The sequence below is a fragment of the Protopterus annectens genome, chromosome 10.part0 (assembly GCF_019279795.1).
Source record: "Protopterus annectens isolate FY-2018-M chromosome 10.part0, PAN1.0, whole genome shotgun sequence".
In the NCBI taxonomy this organism is placed as follows: Eukaryota; Metazoa; Chordata; order Ceratodontiformes; family Protopteridae; genus Protopterus; species Protopterus annectens.
The window spans coordinates 498,722,344-498,746,543 of record NC_056744.1 but is presented as its reverse complement, the minus strand read 5'-3'; the positions used below and the strand labels follow the sequence as shown (position 1 = coordinate 498,746,543).

The 24,200-nt window shown below is 40.8% G+C and overlaps 1 long non-coding RNA gene across 1 annotated transcript in view; it reads left to right on the top strand.

Annotated features, from left to right (window-relative positions):
• Positions 1-23,905, top strand: part of LOC122812793 — a 77,748-nt gene extending 53,843 nt beyond the window's left edge. The window contains exons 2-3 of the long non-coding RNA XR_006366569.1: positions 22,721-22,814; positions 23,858-23,905. This is a non-coding gene — a long non-coding RNA (uncharacterized LOC122812793). The remainder of the gene's footprint in view (positions 1-22,720; positions 22,815-23,857) is intronic.
• The last annotated feature ends 295 nt before the right edge of the window (positions 23,906-24,200 follow it).

Below are 24,200 nucleotides of genomic sequence, written 5' to 3'. Positions count from 1 at the left end.
AAGCTCAATGCCAAGAAATGTATTGTTATCCTTTTTGGAAAAAACATGTATCCATGAATTACCATATAGGTGGCAGTACACTAAACACAAAAAGTGTGATAAGAGACTTAGGGACACAGGTGGACAGTGGTCTCACCTTCGATAACCACATTGCCACAACAGTCAGGAAATCCTTCTATGTGGCACACCTCATCACGAAGGGCTTTTCATCCAGAAAAAGGAGGTCATTGTCCCACTGTACTCATCCCTCATTAGACCCATTATAGAATACAACGCCCCATTTGGTATGTACCTCTCAAGACATCTGCAACAACTGGAAAGGCCTCAGAAATACCTCACTAAAAGAATCACAGGCCTAAAGCAGGTGCCCTACGCTGACCGCCTTAAAAAACTCCAGCTATACTCTGTCGCATATCGTCTACTCAGAGGCGATCTCTGCTTAACATACAAGGCCATGTCAAACCCAGAGCTGTTGGACATGCTACACTTAAAGAAATCCCAATCCCTCAGAGCTACACGCTCCAGGGATCTAAACCTTGTCATCACAATAAACAAAACATGCTGGAGGGATAGGTTCCTGACCCAGAGACTCCCCAGACTCTGGAATAGATTGCCCATACATGTCAAGCAGAGTGCCTCTTTGGACCTCTTCAGGAGGAACCTTGACAATTGGAAGGGAGAAAGGAAATTCACCCCAGGAATCACGTCAGTCGCCCTGCTAGACAGGGGTCCAGGAAAGTAAATAATGTGGGAAGAAATAGCCAGGGAATTGTTATGGCTAGGCTTGTATAGGCCCTAGGGCTGATAGCCTAGTACCAACCTATGAACCTATATAGCCAGGGATGTTGTTGGGTCCCATGGAGACTATATTTTTTGCCTTTGAGTGGGCATTAAACACCTGCTCCCTGGTGATGAGGGGAGGGTGGCAGGTGCTGGGGATGTCCTGGTTTAATGATGCGGGGAACAGGGGGGTGATGTTTTTATTGAACCTGTCTGCCAGCAGGTTGGCTATATCTATGGTATTTGTGTATGCCGTGTTATTGACCATAAGTTCAGAGCAGATTTTGGTGTTACCTTTGAGACTGCAGACATATGTAAAGAAGGCTTTGTGATTGTACTTAGTGGATGTGGCCAATTTGGAACCGAAGTTAGCCTTAGAAGATTTCACCAGTGACCTTATTTCTTTGTTCAGACAAAGGAAATATTGTTTCCAACTTGGCACCTGCTCCTTCTTGGTCCTGGACAGCAATTTTCCTTTTATTATATAGTTTGTTTATTGCTGATGTCCACCAGACAGGTTTACTCTTCACTGAGGAAGATGATTTGGTCCTGTCAGGTATTGCTGAGTCCATACAGCTATGTAGGTGCTCACAGTTTTTTGGTGTAGGCTTAGACATTAGTGCTAGTTCCAACTGAAGGGATCGTGGCTGTGAAGCTGATTATACCAGCTCTCATTAGATTGTAGTCAGCAGGAAAGGTGGTGACTTCAAAAAGTGATCACATTATGGTCGGATCTTAACAAGGAAAATGACAATGTAGCAGTGCTACAGTGGCTACCCATGTTGGTTAGTACCAGGTCCAGGATATTTTCATCTCTCGTGGAGGTGTCGACCAGCTGATCCAATGCATTGGCATTGATGAAGTCGAGGAATCTCTGGCCATTCATGTTTGGGCTAGAATAGGTCTTCCACTCTATGATTGAGCAGCTAATGTTACCCAAGATCAGGGAAGAGGGTTGAATCTTGATGGATTCAAGTAAGTCCAGATAGCTGGAGTGGGCATCCTGAGTCATGTTGGAGGTCTTTAGCTAGATATGATTTGAATAGGGGTTTTGTCAATAGTTAACTGCACTTGGAGTGTCTCCTGTGTGTCATAACGTTTGACCAGCCTGGAGGTGTGTATGTCTTTGATAAATATTGAAACTCCACCACCAATATGCACTACTTGCAATAACTTTGCTGAGCATGTGTGCAAGTCATGGCTTCAGTAAAAAAAAAAAAAAAAAAATCTAACTTCTAAACTACAGATACACTCAAAAATTGTGTTTATTATGACTGATGCAATAATGTCCCATGTACTTATGTATAAAAAGATGAGAGGATTATTTAAGATGGAAGACACAGTAGCAAGTTACAAAAGAAGTTATGTACTCACCATAATATTCCCTGTGTGTTGTCCATCTCGCCTACATTCGTACTAGGTTGGGTTTGGATCTGACCCTCGGATCCAACTCGGCCTTATATACAAGTTCGAGGTCCTCCACTGGCTCTTGGCTAAATCATGTCCCATCATGCACTAGGAGGGCTCCCCAGATCTTGTTTGCAGTTATAAAAGAATATAAAACAAGGGTAGTTTAGTACCCTATAGAGCAATCAAGAAGGTCAGAGATCACTAATAGCCAATTGTATCAACTTGGTCTCCCAGGAGCAAAAGGCTGGGGGAAAGGAGGGCGGGATGTAAAAATGAAGGCGAAATGGACAACACACATGGAACGTTATGGTGAGTACATAACTTCTTTATGTGTTGTCCTATCTCACCTTCATTCTTACTAGGTTGGGGCAGCATCCCTAGCACCATCTTTCTTGGGTGGCTCAAAGGAGATTATTATTCAGATTTATGGAACCAAAGGAGGCCCTGTTCCTGGAGGCCAAATCAACTTTGTAATGAGTGATAAAGGTATGTGGTCTTGCCCACATTGCTGCAGCACAAACAGTAGCAATTGGCAGTCTAGCCTGAAAGACGAAAGAGGTTGCAATGGCTCTTGTAGAATGGCCTTTTACTTTATGGGGAGATCTTTGTTCTGAGATTTATAAACGAATGTTATACAATCTGAGAGCCATTTTTAAAGTGTCATTTTAGAAACTGGAGAACCTTTCTTTTAATCTGAAAAATATGAATAGTTGCTAAGATTTTCTGAATTCCTTTGTCATATATAAGTAGAAGCGTAATTGTCTATGCACATCTATTTGGTGCAACATATATATATTCTGCCTTATTCTCATAATTAGGAAAAAATACTGGTAGCTCTATGGATTGGTTCAAATTAGATTCTGAACATATTTTGGGTAAAAAGGAAGGGTTTGTTCATAAGGATACTATCTCTGTGGAAAAACATGTAGGGGTGCTTTACTGACAAGGCTTGCAGATCTGACACCCTTCTAGCAGAATTAACTGCTGTCAAAAGAATAGATTTCCAAGTCAAAAATATGAATTTGCAGGATGATGATGCTGGCTCAAACGGAGGAAAAATTAGATGGGAGATGACGAAATTCAAGTCCCATGGTGCTGGAGCATCTTTAATAGGTGGTCTTAATAAAAAAGTACCTTTAAAAAAAGGCTTTGCATAGCCTGAGACATAATATTGCGTGCTGATTCACCTAAATGGAAAATGGATATCGCTGCTAGCTGAACTCTAATAGTAGCTGCGGCTGCACCTTTATTGAATAGTTTTACCAAGAACTCTAGAATGGAACCTACTGGGGCAGAAAATGGGTCAATATGATTATGAGAAGCCCATAAAAAGAGAAGCTTTCCATTTGCTTTTATATATCTTTCTCATTGATGAAAAAAGGTTAGGGAGCCTGGCTATGGTTGGAATCAGAGAAGCCAAGCTGTCAACTTGAGAATTTGAAGGGAGGGATGGAGCATTCCTGATGCATGAGTTAGAAGGTCCGGAACTGGGTCCAGAATCCAAGGCTCCTCCCAGAGATGAGGTCATAGGAAGGGGAACCAGATTTGATGAGGCAAGTATGGGGCAATGAGTATTAAGTCCCTTCCCAAGTAACTGGCTTTCTGAAGAACTTTGGATATCAATGGAAAGGGAGGAAAAGCACAGAGGAGACCTCAGAGCCAATTGTGTACAAGTACATCCCTTGTTGACTCCTCCGGAGGGGGTGAGATCAGGGCAAAGTAGCTGCTGCATTTGGCATTCACAGATGTGGCAAAAAAAAGTCGCAGCAAAGCTGGCCCCATTTGTGGAAAATCTTTTCTGACACCTCCTGTTTTAGGGACCACTCGTGAGGCATTAGAATCGCTCTGCAGAGTCTGCCTGCAATCACAGTGGATTTCTCTGGGATGTGCATTGCTATCAGAAAGCATTGGGAGGAGATTGCCCATTGCCATACTCACAGGGACTCCCAAAAAGGGGGTAGGATCTGGTTCTTTCCTGTTTATGTACCAAACAACTGACATGTTGTCAGTCTGTATTGCAATAGTTCCCAGTGGACGAGAGGCCGGGGATGCTTGCAATGCTAAAAGCACCACTCTCATCTCTAGGACACTGATGTGCAAATGGGCCTTGTCATCTTGCCAAGTGCCTTGGGCTGTCTTTCCCAGATAATGCCCCCCCCACCTTATCTGAGAAGTGTCCTTGGTCACTGTGGCTATTAGTGGGGGAAGTACAAAGGGTCGACCTAGCATCACATGAGTGGAGTAAAGCCACCAACAAAGGTCTTTTTTTCAAGATTCCATTTTAATATTTTGTGTGACGTGAGCAGTTCTTGCATCGACCATTGAGTGGACGGTAGCCACTGCAGAATTCGCATGTGCAGACGTGCTAATGGGATCAAGGTTATTGCTGCTGCCATGGTTCCCAGAACTTTCAGGACTGTCCTCGCTTGCGCTTTTTTCTTGGAAAGAAGATTTAAGACCTGATGTTGTAGAACTTGTACTCTTTCTGGAAGAAGATTGGCCATCATCTTGGTTGTATCTAATTCTACTCCTATAAAAATATGCTGAGATGGCAGCAAGGCAGATTTCTCATAGTTTATTGTTGATTCCTAGGTGAGAGCAGAGCTGCAAAGTGGTGTCTCTCGCTTTTGTTAGTAGATGCTCGGTGGTGGCGGTTAGGGGACAGTTGTCCAAGTATGGAAACACTCTGAATCCTAGGCGTCTCAAGTGAGCCACGACTACTACCATACACTTGGTGAACACTTCTTGGGGCTACAGTGAAACCAAAGGGCAGAGCTCAAAACTGGTAGTGGCTGGTTCCAGGCTGAAAGCGCAGGTGTCTCCAGGATCACCTGTGCATTTTTATGTGGTAGTACGCATCCTGGAGATCTATCGCGAATATCCAATCGTCTTGTCCCAGAAAAGGGAGAATTGACTGTTTGTTAGCATCCAGAGCGTGGACTTTCTTACAGATTTATTTAGGTTGCTGAGATCCAGAAATAGTCTCCAGTCACCTGTTTTCTTTGGAACTAAAAAGAATCTTGAGTAAGTTCCGGATCCTATTTGGTCTGCAGGTATTGTCTAGCAACTTTTGAATTTCTAGAATTGCCTTTTCCCTTTGACTGAGTGGAACATCTGGGATGTTTTTTATGTTTGGGACAGGGAAAGAAAAGAGTATGGAGTAACCTCTGGATATTATGCTTTGTACCCACTCGTCTTTTGTTATTGTTAGCCAGGATTTTGAGTACAAAGATAAGTGGCCCCCGACTGCCTCCAGAGATGGACAGGTGGGCCTCCCTTCTAGAGCAGTGAAAGGGCTTACCAAAGAAAGATTCTCTGTCACCCTGATTCTGCGGACCCCCTTTGCCATGTGAGCAGCATCTTCCGTTACCACTTCCCCTCTGCCCCTGGGGGAAGAATCACCATGTGTGCCCTGGAAAGCTTTCTAGGATTTTCTTTTTTTCCTTCTTGTTCACACCTGGTTAGTGTGTCTTTGACTCTGGACCCGAACAGAGGTGACCCCTCAAACAGGGCATTCACAAAGGAAGATTTAAGGGGCTTCGCAAAGTCACAAAAGTGTATCCAAGAAATTCCTGAACCTGCTGCTCTGCTCGCTCCATCTACTGCATAAGAAATCAGTCTCATGGAGGAGTTGACCACTGAATTTAAGGTAGAGAGCTGAGAGGAAACATTCTCAGACACCAATTCAGCTACTTGAACCTTGACGGGTATCTCTTAGCTCCTTCAGGAGATCTCTCTGTAGTCTAGTAAAGTGAGTTAAGTAATTAAGCAATCTAAGAGTAAATGTCGTTGAAGAGAAAATGCACTTTCCATATCTGTCCATCGTGCGAGACTCCTTGTTCGGTGGATGGACAGAAGAAGATGTCTTTGAGAGTTCCTTCTTGGTGGCTGCCATCACCACCATAGCATCTACTGGGTATCCCTTAGTTAAGAAATTTTTGTCTGAGGGTGAGGTAATGAACTTATTTGGCCTCAGAGGAACAGGTTCCACTGAATCTGGAGACGCTCATGACTTTCAAGAAACTAAGTCCATAAAGTTCATCAAAAGGCGGAAAAACCCAAGTAGAGAATGGGTGAGATCAAGAAGCCTTCAAGTACATGGACTCCTCTGCTGAAGGGTTGGTGGACATCCAGCTGCCTCTCTAAGTATTTCTAAGATGTCTCCAAACAAGACATCATCAGGAGGTGACTGAGACCCTTTGACTTTGAGGTCCGTATCTGAAGTGACTGACTCCTCTGTGGAGTCTAAATGCTTCCTCTTGCATAACCTCTTCCGAGGAACCTCTTCTAAGTGGTACTCTGGAGAGGTTTCAGAAGAGTGGGGGAGGCACCGTGTAGGGCATCCTGAGGCCTAGGATTTCTGCATCCCTGTGGATAAAATGGGACAGAGGCAGACACCAGTGCCTTTGAGGGAAGAATGTCCAGACATGAGAGTGGAGCTGCCTGTGGAGTCAGCACTCTCATCACCTCAAAAACTCCCCACCCCTGATCTGAAGAAACCTCTGGCTCTGAAGAACTGAAGGGAATGTTTGGGACCAAGTGGGATGGCTCCAAGGCTGAGGTAGGAGCCGAGCTCACCTGAGGTGATGCCCCCAAGAGGCAAGTTCGGATTAGACAACTGTCTGATCCGACTCTCCAGTCAGGTCCAGGGAGGGGAGAGTCAGCTCCTAGACACCTCAAGTTCCAATGCAGCAGAGGATGTCAAAGCAATATTCAGAACTGAAGGTCCTGTGATAGGTCTCAGTTCAAATGGTTCCACTAATATCAGCTCCAGACATTCTGGCTCCGAGGATGAATCAGATGAGGAATCAATGTAGAAGGCAGGATTCAGTCAGATCTGAAGCCCACGGGGTTGGCTCTGATAACTTAGTGAGCACCGGTGTCCTTAACAGCCTCTTCATCACTCAATCCACATCGTCGTTGGATAGGGTCTTGGAAAACTGAGTTGAGGGGGCAGGAGATTTAGACGGCTGGAGCAAGGGTGACGTGAAAGTAGGGGATACCAGTTTCAAGCCAGGGGACTGTCTCTGCAACTGAAACTCCACTGGCACCAAAACTGATGGTGATGAAGTAGTAGACCTCTCGGATCTGACAGTCTTTGGATCTGGAGAGGAAACTTTTGAAATCTTTTTAGAAGGCTCTGACGGAGCACTGGAGGAGGAAGATCTCTTCCCAGACTTGTCTCATTTAGATGGAGACTGATCAGACTTAGAAGAACCTAAACCTTCTTGTAATGGTTTGGAGAAGGGGGTTTTCAACAGACCTCTGAGAATCAATTTATTCTCTCTCTCCAAAAGAGTCCTGTGACTGAAAGAGTGACAGACTGAACAGGACTCTTGGAGATGGACCACTCCTAAACACACAAACAGTATGCCTATCAGTAATGGACATTTTTTGTCCGCATTCCTCACATTTTTTTAAATACAGAGGGTTTTGAATCTTTGGAAGACATTTTAGCAACAAAATTAACAACAACGACAAGAATAACAGCTAACAATCAGACTGTGTGTGGATATAGATATAGATACAGATACGGGTCTACTTCATTTCACTGAAACTTCGTTGAAAACTCATTTCACTGAAACTCAGCTGCCTAAGCACAATTCACTGAAAGCTCATGTCACTGAAAACTCATTTGACTGAAACTTATTTCGCAGAAAGGTATACGCCCTGTTCCCCACTGTAGTGCAATCCTGGAGTTAGTATATATAGTAAAGTATAATTTCAACTGGATTTGCACATTTATAGCAAAAACACTTTATAAAACATTTCTGACTAAAATCATTGTGTAACTTCAAGTGTTGTGAATGACTAGTTAATGTGACTGCTTGCACAAGGCTCATAAAACTGATACACTCCTCTGTACTCTCTTGGAACTGATTATGAAATACTACAGTTCTTGGAGTGAGGCATGCATATAAAAGAGAAAAACCTTTGGTAATATTAATGTGCCCCCCCAAGCTTTGCAAAATGCAGTAAGTAGCCCCCCTGTAGGAAAAGCTGGACAGCCCTGGTATAAGTTGTACTGAGTGTGACATGCCTTGAGTGCATAATAGTATAAATATCACCTTGAGTCTTCCCTGAAAAGAGTCCACTAGTCTAGTGGGACTAACTGGGTCAAAAAAGGATAAATAAATAAAAATATATGGCAGTTGCAGTACTCTGTAGTCTACCTTTCATTGTGTTTTCAACAACTGCTTATTCTAGACTAGAAAATGAAGACCCTGGGTAAGGATTGCTATTATGATCTGGAGATAATGTCCCATCAAATGTGCTTTGTTAACGAATTTTCCTAGCTTCTGTTCTATATTTTTCCCATTTATATTACTATGGTAATAGGGACTTGGTGAATGCAAAGCATTTGAAAAGTACTCCAAAATGTATATTTTATGTGTTACATGTATTAATGTGCAGTTATAATGTGGTTGAACTCTGAACAGTGTTTAAATTGAATGCTCTTTCTGTCTGAGTTTTTATTGTGTAATATTGAAAGGCTTCTCTAGAATAATAGATCCACCCATATACATTTAAGGATTACAGTTCTGTCTCCTGACAGCTTCTAGTTTCACCATAAATATTTCATGGCCAGCCAGGACAAGTAAGCACCAGTGAGATAAGTACATTGCTTTTCACTTTGGGTTTGTTTATTCAAGTTTTTTTTCCCCCAATATATCTTCATACAGTTTAGTAAAGAATAAGAGAATAGTCTTATGTTATGCAGTGGTGTTTGTATTGACAGAAAGTATTCTGTGCTGAATGACTGGCGGACTCCTAATATTCCATATACCTAGAATTGGTTGGCAAAGGAATCTTTAATGTTGGGATAACTGGGGTGCTTTTAATACAATTGTTGAAGTTGTTACTGGTTTCTTTTTTTGTGTCTCCAGATAGGAGAGGTGGGTAAAAATAATGCCTTTTTTATCTACACACTTTCTCAAATTGCTACCATTGGTCTTGTTTAAAAGTGTAAAAATATACAAATGTGGATTTGTTGATCAGAACACCTTTAGACATTGCGTTTGAATACTCAGTATGGTTGTGAAGTTTGCATTTTCAGTTCTGTGCAGCACACAATTGTCCTTTATCAAGAATGAGATATTGAATTTTAGGGCAAATATTATGCATTTATTAATTTATTTATATTTATTAATTTATTTATTGTTCAAATTAACCTAAAATACAGCCACATTAGTCCGCATAAACCTGTGGTTTTTTTTGCTCTTCAGTTAATGAGACCTTTGTTTTTTTTTTTTTTTTTGGTCCTCACTTGCCGTCTGCCACCAGACCATTTCCGTTGAGTCAATGCGGCCCTTGCAACTGAAAAGGTTGGACACCCCTGAGTTAGAGGATTCTTTTTGTCCCCTTTTATTTAGCTCATTTTTTATTAGAGGGCTTCCTTCCCATGCCCTTTTTACTCCCTAAACTTTGAAGTTTTCGCCATTTTAGTTAGAAGCATCTCCTCAGGTCAGAGGAGATCATCATTTAACTTAGAGACCTCTCCTCTAGCCCCTTTTCTTCTTTCCCTATAAGAGTTCAAAAAAAGAAAAAAAACAAATCTGTCTCCTCTCTTGTGTTTGTTGGTGCTTACTCTACTGTGTAAGGATTGTGTCCTTTTTATCTCTTAGCGTTGTTGGCTATAGTTGTGTCTAATTTTCAACATGTCTAAGGACCCTACTAAAGAGAGAAAACAGTCTGGATTCAAAAGGAGTGACTTGTACATACAAAAAATGTAATTGACACACAGGCACACTAGTTGTGTTTATTGTTTAGGAGCTGTTCACCTGCAGGATTCCTGTTCCATATGCCACAGCTTTAGCTCTAGGGTCCTGCAGGAGCAGAAAAACAAATTGATTCTCAGGGGCTTGTTGAAGGGACTTTTTGAGATGGTCATCGAAGGGAATCAGGCCTCAATATATTTGGATAAGTCCTCTACCAAATCGGCCTCTTCAGTTCCAGTTTCTGAGCTGACAAAGAGGCCAGAAAATCAAGTAGCTTCGGATCCAAAGTCTATCAGGTCTGAGATGTCTAAGTCTCCCTCAGTTCCACCTGGGTTATCAGAACCAACTCGTAGCCAAAAAAGAAGAAAAAAAGAAACCATTAACCATCCTTGGAGCTGGTCTGTTTGGTGCCACAGCCACCCCTTCTGCAGTTGCTGGCTGGTAGTTATAGATCATCCACCCATTCCTCTTGATCTTCCAGGAGCCATTCCTCTTGATCTTCCAGGAGTTTATCAGACAATGATGTGGAGTGGGTGGTAAAGAGGTTGCTCCGGACACTGGCCCTAGCAAAAATTCTCTCAAGCCCAGCCCAGAAGAACATGGAGCCATCTACCAAACCTGCCTTGTCTTCAGTTCCTCTGACTCTGATGAGTTCAGAGCTGAAGTGCTTGGAGGTCCTTGTGGTGGAACCGTTGGATCCGAAAACCTTTCCCGGTGTATTGGTTCTAACTTCTGCTCCAATCTCGTTGATGTTGTCTTCTATCGAGGGATCTGGGAGCCGATACTCCCTCGTTGGCTCCGGGGGAGGGGGGGTCGAATTGGACCCTTGTTGGATCTGACTCTTCAACTCAGGGCTTCAGCACAGGTGAGTTCCATGCCCACATCAGCTTCAGAGCCATCATCCTTGGTTCAGGGGAGGTCTCTGGGTTTCTCTGAGCCAGAGGCTCTCTTGGTCCGGGACTATGGTACCTTCGAGGTGATGAGGAGTGTGCAGTCCCCTCAGACTGCTCCACCCTCAGCTCCAATCATTTTTCCTCCTAAGGGGCCAGTGTCTACCTCCACACCATCTGTCCAGCCCAAGCATAGAGATCTATTGCCACAGGATGCACCAGTGGGTGAGCCACTCTCTTCTAAACCTTCCCCAGAGTATCCCTCTGAGGAGGTCCCTCAGAAGAAAACTTGTAAGAGGATACACCTGGACTCCCCTGAGTCTGTCATGTCGGATATGGACCTAGAGGATTCAGAAGGGTCCCCACAGTCACCTTCTGAGAATGGTTAATTTTCAGACATCTTAGCGATCCTGAAGCAGAGAGATGGCTGGAAGACCCTCTCCCCTTTTGAAGATAAGTCTGTATACCAGGAGGCATTCGGATCTCGACCCTCCACCTCTTGGGTGTCTCCGCCTTTTGACCAACTTTCTGTAGTCAGTCGAAAGGAGTGGGGCTCTCCAGAATCTGTGGAACCAGTTCCGAGGAGGCCCAACAAATTTATTACAGCCCCAAAGGACAAGCACTTTCTGACTAAAGGTGTCCCAGTAGACTCTATGGTGGTGGCAGTGGTCACCAAGAAGTAATTAACCAAAACTTCTTTATCTGTCCATCTACCGAATAAGCATTCTCATACGATGGACAGATATGGAAGCATATATTTTCTTCAGCAGCCTTTACCCTTAGATCACTAAATTACTTATCCCACTTTACTAGACTTCAGAGGGATCTCCTCAAGGAGCTAGAAGATACCCTCCAGAGTACTACAGCTGCAGGGGTACCTGACAAGGTAAACTCTCAGCTTGTTACCTTAAATTCTGTAATAAACTCCACCATGAGCCTCATTTTATATGCAACCAATGGAGCAAGCAGGGCAGCAGGTACAGGAATAGCTCTGGGGATACATTCCTAGTGCATCTTTGTGAGCTTGCTGAAACCTTCAAACCTTCCTTTATCAATGCCCCTTTTGATGGCTCATCTTTGTTCAGGCCAAAACTGAAACAGACTCCTACCAGGTATGAACAAGCTGGCAAAACTCTGTCTGCTGTGAGATTAAGTTTTTCCACCCCTACCAGAACTTATCCCAAGGGTGAGAAGGGTGGGAAAATGTGGTTCTGGAAGTCCCAAAGAGCTTCGCCAGACACACGTGGTGATTTTTCCCCCAGGGGCAGAGGGGAAATAAAAATGGAAGATGCTGTCCATGCAGCAGAGGGGGTCCATAGAATCAGGATGACAGAGATACATTCTCTGGTATGCCCTTACAGTGCTCCTGAAAAGGAGACCCACCTGTCCACCTCTGGAGGCAGTTGTGGGGAGATTATCACTGTACCCAAAAGCCTGGAAGGACATGACTCAAGACAAATGGATATGGTCAATCATATAAAGGGGATACAACATTCCTTTCTCTTTTCCACCCCTTCCACCAAAGTCTATCCCAGACATACCACCCAGTCAAAGGGATCAAGCAACCCTAGAAATTCAAAGGTTGTTAGAGTCATCCAAGAAAGAGTAATCCAAGAAGTCCCCACAGACCAAATCAAATCCGGAACTTGCTCAAGGTTCCTTTTAGTTCCAAAGAAGACAGGGAACTGGAGGGCCATTTTGGATCTCAGCAGATTAAACAAGTCCGTAACAAAAGCAAAATTTCAGAAGGTGACAGGAAATACAATTGGATGTGCTCTATAGATCTTCAGGATGCGTACTACCACATAAAGATGGACAGGTGATCCAGGAGATATCTTCACTTCCAGCTGGGAGCCAGTCATTACCAGTTCTGAGCTCTGCCCTTTCATCTCACTACAGCTTCCAGAGTGTTTACTAAATGCATGGCAGTAGTCACAGCTCACTTGAGGCATCTAAGATTCTGAGTGTTTCCATACATAAAACATTGGCTCCTAACCGCCACCACCGAGCATTTACTGACCAAAGCAAGGGGACACTCCATTCATCTTTGTTCGGAAATTGGTATCACTATAAACTTTGAAAAATCTGCCTTGTTTCTTTCACAGAATATTACCTTTATAGGGGCAGACAAACAAAAGCCATGGTGGCAAAACCGCCTCATGAAAGAGTACTAACACTATGCCATCAGGTGTCAATTTTGCTCATAAAGAAGTAAGTACAAGCAAAGTTTGTCCTCTGGTTCTGGGTTCAATGGCAGCTGCAATAATGCTAGTCCCACTAGCTCATCTACACATGAGAATATTACAGTGGCTACTCTTTGCTCAGTGGTCCATGCAGGAGTTGCCCATGTCACACAAGATTTTAATTACGGACACTTACAACAGGGACCTATGATGGTGGCTTCAGTCCACGCAGGTAACGATAGGCAGACCGTTTTTGTCTCCCCCAACCCATAGCTACAGTGACCATGGATGCTTCCCACATAGGGTGGGGGGGCATTATCTGGGACAGACTGTCCAAGGGGCTTGGCAGGAACCCGAATACCACTTGCACATTAATGTCCTAGAGATGAGAGTGGTGCTTCTGGTGTTGCAGGCATTCCAGACCTCTCTTCCACCAGGTTTGATTGCAATACAAACCGACAATATGTCCATGGTGTGGTACATCAACAAGCAAGGCAGAACCAGATCTTACTCCCTGTGCCAAGAGGTTCTAAGAGTATGGCAATGGGCAATATCTTCTCAACATTTTCTGATTGCAACACTGATAAAAACCATACAGACCCTACATCAGCAATTCTTGAATTTGTAACAGAACCCCTTAATAAAGGCATGGCTGCAGTCACGATACAAGTACAACTAGCTGCCAAATCTAACTACCATGTAGGAGACATGGAATCCAATATTATGTCTCACAGATTATGCAAAGCTTTTATGAGGGGTACATTCTTCTTAAGACCTCCCATAAGAGAACCACCACCCCCTTGAGATCTAAATTTGGTATTAGCTTCTTTAATTCTCACTCCATTTTGACCAGCCTCCTCTTGTCCACTAAAGTTCTTAACTTGGAAGACGATCTTTCTAACAGCCATTACTTCTGTTAGGAAGGTTTCAGAATTGCAAGCTCTATCTATCCATCATCCCTATTTGAACTTCCACAAAGACAGAGTCTCTTTCAGGACAAATCCTTCTTTTCAGCCAAAAGTATGTTTTGAGGGCAATATAAATCAGTCTATTGAGCTACCTGTATTTTTCCCAGTCATGGCAGTGAAGCAGAATACAAGCTTCACCAACTGGATGTCCACAGGCAGTTTTGTTTTTACTTACATAGGACTAAGGGATTAAGAAAATCTTATCAACTGTTTGTTTCATTCTCAGAAAATAGAAAAGGGACTTTAGTTTAAAAAGTTACTTTACTAAATGGCTTACAGACACTATTACTTATGCTTGAAGACAAGGTCAATGTCAGTGGTCTCTGGCTGACTAAATTTGCAGACGATTTCAAATTAGGAGCAGTCATTGAATTGTCCACTGACACAAATGTTCTTCAGGAAGAGCTGACAGAGGCAAAGAACTGGTGTCAGAGTTGTGTACTAAAACTAAATGCCAAGAAATGCATATTAGTATCCTTTTGGAAACCATCCACCACTGGTAACTATCATTTTGACAACACACCCTTAAGAGCTGACCCAGTAGTCACAGACTTGGGGACATACATAGACCGTAATCTAGCCTTTGATAATCACATGTCTGTAGTAGTAAGGAAATCATTCTAGGCTGTGCAACTTATAAACAAAAGTATGGAATCTAAGTCCAAAGAAGTCATTGTTCCACTGTATTTGGCATTCATCAGATCTACCATTGAGTAGAGTGTCCCCTTTGGTATGTACCTAACGAAGCATATCCAACAAGTGGAATGTCCACAGAGGTTCCCTACTAAAAGAATATAGGACGTAAGTAACATAACCTATGCAGTCTGCCTCAAGGCCCTATCCCTGTATTCAGACATTTGAGGAGAGATCTATGCCTGACATACAAGACATTGTCATACCCCACTCTGATGTACCTCCTGCATAGCCACAAAACAAACAGCACCAGAATAACCTATTCTAAAGACTTAAACCTTGCCTGTGGTATAAATAGGATCTGCTGGAAAGACAAGTATGTATCCCAGAGATTACCCCTTTTCTAGAACAGGATCCCCATCCATGTGAAACAGAGTTCCTTCCTAACCCAATTCAAGTGTAACTTGGAGAACTGGATGGGTAGCAGGAAATTCATCCCTGATTAGGCATCTGTTTTTAATGGACACAGACAACCTGTAAATGTTTCATCGCCCAGGCTCCTACTAACACTTATCAGGGGTACCAGAACTTGTCAGAGATTTTGGATGCATAGCTAAGCTTAAAAAGGCCCTTGGGGTCATTAGCCTAGTAAACGCCTGCAAACCTGTAAGGTAAGAAGAATGAACAACCTGTTTCAAAAGAGACTATTTCTAAATGGATATCTGAGGCTATTACCTTTTGCTGTATTTATCATAACAAAACTATTCCAGGTAGGGTCAAGGCCTACTCTCCCAGGGACATGTCTTCATCTATGGCTTTTTGGAAAGGGGTTGGACTTTACATGTTTTGTATAAGATGCTCTGTGGTGTACTGTACATAATTTTGGAAAGCACCATAGGCTTGATTCCTTGTCTAAGTCCAGATCAAGCTTTGCTAGGACCATTCTCCGGGGCTCCTGGATTCTACTATTTCCACCCCCCCAATTGTTTGTTGGGGTAAGCTACCAATATAGCAGCAGTTATCAATGTGTTGAACATAATACAGTTGTGTAAGTAAACTTACTATAACAGTAGATGTTTGAATGATCACTGCTGCAGTAGACACCCCCCCAATATTTTTTGGTGTGCTTCTTATGCCAGTGTATTATGGTCATTTATTTTTTGTTGTTCCTAGCTTTGTCCTTTAAGGACTCAGCTTCTCTCTTTCTGTTGGCAAGAAAGCTCTGAAGGGCTTTATGCCCAAACTTGTCTTTTAGTCAGCTCTGTTAGAGCTGACTGACAATTTGGTCTAGTGTATGGTACCCAGAATGTTTGGAAGCTGGCCGGCTATTATATTCCTGGCTGGATATAACCCATATAGCCAAGGCTCTTGCAGCAGTGATCAGTTGAACATCTGCTGTTATGGTAAGTTGATAAAATGGCAGCTACATTTATTCATGGTAGAAGTCTGGTTTATAAACCGTTTCCAAAGGACTTATGGCTCATTATGAAGAAACACTGCAGTGTTCAACTTTGAGCCTCTGACTCTTTCATTTCAGCCTTTTTCATTTCAGTAGATGCAGGACACATTTATAAAATTGTAAAATCCAGCTGGGAAAAATGTATGCCCTTTAACCTCATACAAACCTTAGGTGTTGAAGCAAAAGTTGATTTTAGAAGGGCACATAATAAGATCATAATACAGAGTTTGTCGATATTTCTCTAACTTGCAATGAAAAAATGTCTTCCAAATATGGTATGTGCAAACTGTGTATATTTATGATAAAACAAATGTCTCCTCCAAAAACTATCAGAGGACAGTCCCTTGCTCTGATAAGTGCAACACCAGAGGAGTATACCTTGCACAGTGTCTTTCCTGTGATGCATATTATCTTGGGAAAACTGCTTGTTCATTCTCTTAAAGAAAGGATTTATGAATGTGTTGCTGATGTTAAGAAGGGGTATGTTAGTGTACTATTTAAGTATTGTCTTATTTCCCCAGACTACAAATAATGTGTGTTTTGTTATCAGAAAAATGAATATCTCTGAAAGGGGTGGTCATTGGAACTGTTGTGGCAACTTGGACGTAATGCCTTAAAGTTTCCAGGAATGAGTGACACTGTTTTCATATCGCCAGTCTTGAAACTAAAATGGTTGGAATGTTAACTGTTGATGTGTGTGTGTGTGTGTGTGTTGATACACATACAATGTCATTAAAGTGGTTTATCATTTTTACTTGTGACTGCTAACTTTACTTGCTGATTGTTGGTCTTAGTTTTTAAAGTGAGGTTGAGAATGATTTTAACACGCTAAATATATAGTCCTACTCCGAGATCACACTACAGTGAGGAAAGGACAAATATTCCGATCTTCAATGTACTGCGATCCCAAAATACCAATTTCGAGTTTGCTCATGTGAGTGTTCGAGACTTTGCATTTTCGTCATTTTAAAGTAGACCCTGGCATAAAACCCAATTTCTTGTGAAGACAATTGGAGGAGTTCCTTTCATTCTTTGGCAATTTGTTTTGTCCTTCAATACCTTGGTTGTGGACGTTTGTGCTGCTATCTGAGTTGCAGTCTTTCCTACTGGAAACCAAGAAAATGAAAACCAAACGAGAACACAAAAATGAGCTGGATTCAACACCCAATACAGAAGCTTTAATCCAAATATCTTGAGCAACACGCTTTCGGAAGGTGCAATGACCCTCCTTCCTCAGAAGCCAAAAAACAATGAACACCATTTTACAAGCATTTAAATAAGTCTTCTAATTGATCTTTAACAGCAGAATAAGTGTTAATTAAATCAAGCACACCTATAAACCTATTAATGAAGCTAGCACAACCACTGATAACCACAGTTATAAGCTGCAGAGGAATGGAAAAGAAGCACAACTACATACTGCAGAGAAATAGGGGAAATTTTCCTACTGGGTGAATCCTATTTGATTTTCTTTAGAGAAGAGGAATCCTTAAGAACAAACCTTTATTTTATGCCCAGAGTGGTTACAGAGTTTACTTTGAATCAAGCCGTCACTATCCCAGGTTTATACTGAGAACCTAAAAAACAGGGAGAACAGATTTTGCATGCTTTTAACATGGATAGGCAGCTCAAGTACTATTAACAGACTACACCCCTCGAAACATGGTGTGTGTGTGTGTGTGTGTGTGTATATATACATATATATATATATATATATATATATATATATATATATATATATATATATATATGTATGTGTGTGTGTGTGTATATATACATATATATATATGTGTGTATATATATATATATATATATATATATATATATATATATATATATATATATATATATAATGTGTGGATCGACATTTGTAAATTGAAAGTACAGTTCATTGAACCATACTTCCTCGAACTTACTTCCACGAAAGTGCATTCCATCGAAAATGCACTTTTGCAGAATAAAAAAACAAAAAAATAACTAAAAAAGTAAAATAACAAACTAAACAGTGTTATGCAGGGGGGCAAACCCCCCCCTGCACCCCCACCCCCCCACTTTAATATTCTCACTCCAAGATCGTACTACAGTGGGGAAGAGGGAATATTCCCTTACCCCACTATACTACGATCTCAACAAAACTTTCCTTAATTGTACATAAACAGTATACGTTGATGTGCAACTAAGGCAACATGCAAACTGCATGTTTTCTTTTTTATTTGTTTACTTTAGAGAGTGCATGTTTGACAAAATGCACTTTCGCTAAAGTAATTTTGACAAAGTATGGTTCGATGAACCGTACTGTCGATAAAATAAATAGGACCCATATATCACTCATGGGACTCACTGATTGGTGAGACTTTTACAATTTGTATTTACTTAAGCCTATGAGAAGTGTATTTTATTTGATGCAATATATTTAAATGGTTTTATTATGGTTACTTGTATGTCTGATGAAGCGGTGGGGCACACCGCGAAAGCGCTAACTTCTACAATAAAAGAGCATTTTTGGTTCTAACAACATCTGCAGATTTTTTCTGGCTTGATCGCTTTATGATCGTGACTTATTGACTGTGTTTTAACATTAATTGAAGAACCGCTACAATTCTAAGAGACACTACGAGAACCTAGCTCCTTTTGTTTTGGGATTTGTGTTTTATTTTCTATTGGGACTATTGATTTGGTGTTCTTTCATTCCTTGCGTTTGGCGATATGGAAGGGGCTATTAATGAACCGGTACCGGTAGATACTCTACGAGTTTCAGTTAGTAATACGCTACGGAACTTTTTGGATGAAAACTTTAATCCACTGGTCGGAACTAATGAGTTCGTGGAATCCAATGTTTTGAACATCGATACTTAAAACGAGCGGTTAGTGAGAGACCTGAAAAGGGATTTCGAGAATGAGATATATCGAGTTAAGAGACTGACAGCACAACGCTTTCATATGGAAGCTTGCTTGAGCACTAATGTTGTTCCAGGAGGCCTTCGTATACTAACAATGCTGACATACGGCAACACATATCCAACATTGTTGGCCAAATGGCGGCAAATCAATTTACGTACAAGCAAAGAGTATATCAAACTGCTTATCAAGTTTTTTCATCCTATTGAGAATGATCTGAAGGATCATATAGTAGAGATACAAAATAAACTGGTAGATCAATGTGGCATTGATGCAACGGAGCTTTATTTACAGGAGATCATGGAGAGAATAAGCCGATATGAGAAAAATCTTCTCAATAATAAATGAAAGAAATTGGCCAGAGATTCATTTGACTTTGCAAACAATAATGTGTTTGTTTGGCCAAAGACATATGTGAATGGCCAACGTACAGCTCCTGGGCGTACAACAAGCAGAGAGGCCACAAGGAGCACAGAAATGTCTGTGCTCAGTAATGGAGTGAAGAGCGTACAAGAAGTGGTGAATGCATCCAATGAGCAGGATCAAGTACTACTTAGAGACTCTATACATAATTTAGAACAGTCAGAACTGCAAGGCTCTAAAATTTTGAGCAATGCTTTAACAGTACCTAATCAAGTTGCGTCTCCAGAAGGTAATGGGTCAGTATATGCAACACCTAGTGAGGAGGTTATGACCCAATCTGCGGTTCTAACTAATAGGGTTAGACCAGCAGCAGGCCCGAGTAATACCTTGTCAGGAGCCGTTAGAAGAAAAATACAGTTGGATGGGCATAGTGCCACGGATTTTCCTTTACCCATCAGAATGGGCAGAAAACGGTCTTTAGATCTCGACAACAACTATGGGGCCAAGAAAAAGGAACCCCCACATTTACAACAGCAACAGCGAACACTTCAAAAATACTGGAACCCCAGTCTGTAAACACTATCTGTAATATACAGAGTGACACTGGACTACAACCCAATGAGACAGTGTCTTTGGTCCATAATATATCTAAATATGATTTATCTCATCCAGAACTGTGTGTTCTAAACAAGGGGCTGTCTTTTATACCTACCACCAGCATGGATATCAGTCAAGCCCTTCTTTCTGTGAGGTTATTTGTACGTAGAGTCTCATTGAAACTTTTGTTTGGTTTTGATGGATGTAGCAATGCTTCTTTACACAATACAGATTTCAAGAAAAAAAGTGTTTTTACACCTCACTTGCAATCTAATCTTGACATTTTTATCAAAGCAGTGGAGTCGCAGCTATATGAGGAATTCACACGCTCAGGAACAGCAAAGAAAAACAATTTATCCAGACAGGAAAATGAGGCTCTGTCAAATTTACGTCAGAATAAAGATATTATTATACGGGCGGCGGACAAAGGCGGCCCCATTGTGGTTCTGGACAGTGAGTACTATATTCAAAAAATGATGGAATTATTAACAAGTGGTTCACATGAAATAATTCCTTTTGACAATGTCTGTGATATGCAAGTCAGAGTTATGAATATGCTTGAAGACTGTAAACATCTAGGGCTCATTAGTGAAGATTTGCTTTCTTACTTCAAAGTTGATTTTCCACTTATTCCCACAATAAGTGGACTACCCAAGATACACAAAAATCCTCATTTTCCAGAATTAAGACCTATAGTATCTGGAGGAGGCTGGCTAACTGAGTCAATCTCCATATATCTTGATAATCAGCTTAAGAAATGTTTAGACAACTATGAACCAGTCTTAAGGGATACAGAAGAGTTTATGAGAAGTCTCTATCTGAAAACCAGTGAATCCTTGATGTCCAAGGATGTCATTTTAGTAACAATGGACGTAGTTTCACTATTTACCTGTATCCCTAATGAACAAGGACTGGCTTATTTGAAGTCCTTTTTGCTTAACACAACAGATTACACACTCACCAAAATAGATTTCCTTTGTCTTTTGGTTGAAATAGTGTTGGAAAATAACATCTTTCTATTCAACAATATCTGTTATAGACAGACGAGTGGCGTAGCTATGGGCACCAGTTGTGCTAATAGCTACGCCAACTTAGTCATGGCAGAATTTGAGTCCAGATATGTCCAGGGTACTAGTCAAATAACATTCTTTAAAAGATTTGTTGACCTGTTCTTTCTATGGGAAGGTTCTGTTCAGACATTGTTAGAATTTCATCATAAATTGAATAATGTTATGAATTTTATTAAATTTACATTGAAATATTCTAAGCATACATTGGATTTTTTGGATGTTCAAATATTTAGAGAACATAGAAGAGTTCACACACGCGTTCACAGGAAGGCATGTTATAGACCTTCTTTTTTACACAGACAGAGCATGCACAACCCCAAGATTTTTAGAAACATAGTGAAAGGACAGGCAATGCGCCTTTCCCGATTATCCAGTATTGATAACCAGTACCGAGAGGAGTTAGTAACATTAAAATCAGGCTTGACTGGGCGGGGATATAAGCTTAATGAAATACAGGATGTATATTCAAGCATGGACCAGCTCAGAAGAGATAGAGCACAACCATTTTTTTCTGAGAATATCAGCAAAGAAGTACGAGATACCACTAAGACCAATTTTGAGCATATGGCGATACCCTTTACCAAAAACATTAATTCTTTTAAGAGCGTGATTTGCAAAAATTGGAATATCCTTTCTTGTGATGATAGAACCAAGGAGATTGTTGGTCCCTATCCACAGTTTACGTATAGTAATATGTCCAATCTGAAACAGATTTTATGCTCTGAATTCAGATCAAGAGCGACACGTACAGGTCTAGAAAGAACCTCTAGATGTGGATGTTGCCCCCATTGTTGCTATATAGACGAGTCCCACTATTTTAAACATCCGGATAGTGGTAGATTGTGGGAGATTAGAGTAGATGCTACATGTTTGACTCTCAATATAGTTTGTTGCCCATTGTAATACATGTTTCTGTTACTACATTGGTAAATCCAATCGCTCCCTTAAGGAGCGTATTAGGGACCACTATTATTGTTTGAACAGAAATGACACTAGCAGTGCTTTGGCAAAGCACATGCTAAATGAAGGTCATCAACATTTATTTTTATTTCAGGTACTTCATGTAGAAACTCCATCAGTACGTTTAGGTGATATTGTAACAAGAACTGAGGAGGCGGAACTCCAATGGATCTTAAGATTAGGTGCCCATAGGGGTAAGGGCTTGAATGAGACTGTATCGATCAAACCCCACCTCAGAGGAAGAAGCCTCCGCTAGATTTTAGTTTTTAGATCTTAAATTGTCCTTTTAGTACTCTTCTCATAAATGTGTTCATCAAAGGCATATATGCAGGATCATAGTTTTTCATAGGTTTGTGCATTACTAGGATTTTGTTGTATTCATTTTGCATATCTTACCTATCATGTTTGTATTGTTTTCTTTTATCTTGTTTTATTATACAACCATGTTTTTTACTTATATTTGTTTAGATATCTATCTGAATTAGTTAGTACTATAATATGTTCTATGCATGTGCCTATGATAATGAATATTAATTTCAGTCGATATTTGACAGCTAATATATAGGCATGTTCTTTTGAGTATACTATCAATAGTCAGATACAATTCTGCATATTCCATATGCCTTATGGCATTATATTCTAATGATTCTTACAATTTTGAACAAAAGTTTATTTGAATTTATAGGTAGTTGTTTTGTTTTATATTTGATATTTGTGCCGTTTTCAATGAGACCGATGAATGTTTTGATTTAAACAGTGACGCATATTGTTTGCTTCATGCTGGTATTTAGGTTACGCAGGTTTCTTTCTGCGCACAGAGAGTGATGCATTAACTTGTACATGGAGTTATGCTGAGATGTTTCATACGATGGGACTCACTGATTGGTGAGACTTTTACAATTTGTATTTACTTAAGCCTATGAGAAGTGTATTTTATTTGATGCAATATATTTAAATGGTTTTATTATGGTTACTTGTATGTCTGATGAAGTGGTGGGGCACACCGCGAAAGCGCTAACTTCTACAATAAAAGAGCATTTTTGGTTCTAACAACATCTGCAGATTTTTTCTGGCTTGATCGCTTTATGATCGTGACTTATTGACTGTGTTTTAACATTAATTGAAGAACCGCTACAATTCTAAGAGACACTACGAGAACCTAGCTCCTTTTGTTTTGGGATTTGTGTTTTATTTTCTATTTGGACTATCGCTTTGGTGTTCTTTCATATATATATATATATATATATATATATATATATATATATATATATATATGTGTACACACACTTTTTTCCTTTAACAAATCCACATTTTTTTCAGCAATGTTTTTAGTATTAATAATTCGTCTGACATCTTAACATGAGAGCGGTAACAACTTGCTGAGGAATGGGAATTGGGACGGTTTCCTGGAATTTTTTAAATTTTATAAACAGCTTAATGCTATCTAGGTGAGTTGCCTTCATATGCTGTTGTGTATATTAACTATTTATACTAAAAACGTTGCTTCAAAAATGCAGATTTCTTGAAAAAAAGTTGGGGGGGTGGAAAACAGTCCTTGTTTTATTGAAGGGCAGCAGCATTGCAGCATAATTGGCAATTATCCCTGATTTTCAGGTGCATCCCTGATTGTGAGTCAAATTTTCTCTCTGTTCCTTTGAATGTGTCCTAAATTGCTGTCATTGAAACTGTTGCGGATTGCACTTAATAAATAATGAAAATATTAAGAGTCCTAGATGTCTTGCTTCAGAAAATGTAAATAAGATTTAGAAAATTATGTCATTGTCTCCAGTTATTAGTAATAATATAAGTGTCCCTGAATTTACTTGCTGCAGCTTAACTGCTACAGGTAAAAAACTGACATACCTGTTTTATATAAGTGAATTTCTCTCTCTTTTTTTCCCCCTTTCTTTATGCTCATTTGGGATCAGCTGTGTTGAAGGGAGGTCCAGATGTGAGAAATATAATCGCTTACTAAGTAAGTACATCCTGAGGAATTTGTCAGTGTACGTAACTGAATGAATAGTGCTATGGTAAAAAGTCTTTAGGATTTTCCCGGTTAGGGGTCGCCACAGCGGAACTCCCGTCTGCTAATGATTAGCAATGGAATTTTACGGGGCCTAGTTGCCAGTCCGACGCCCAACCTTAAATGAAGGCACGCCCATTCACGCACACATCTACCTGCATGTCTTTAACGTAATTTCTGCTTCTTTCTCAAGTTTTATATACTACTGCAACAAAGTGAACCAAATGAAGCTAAAAGCGAGTGGAAGG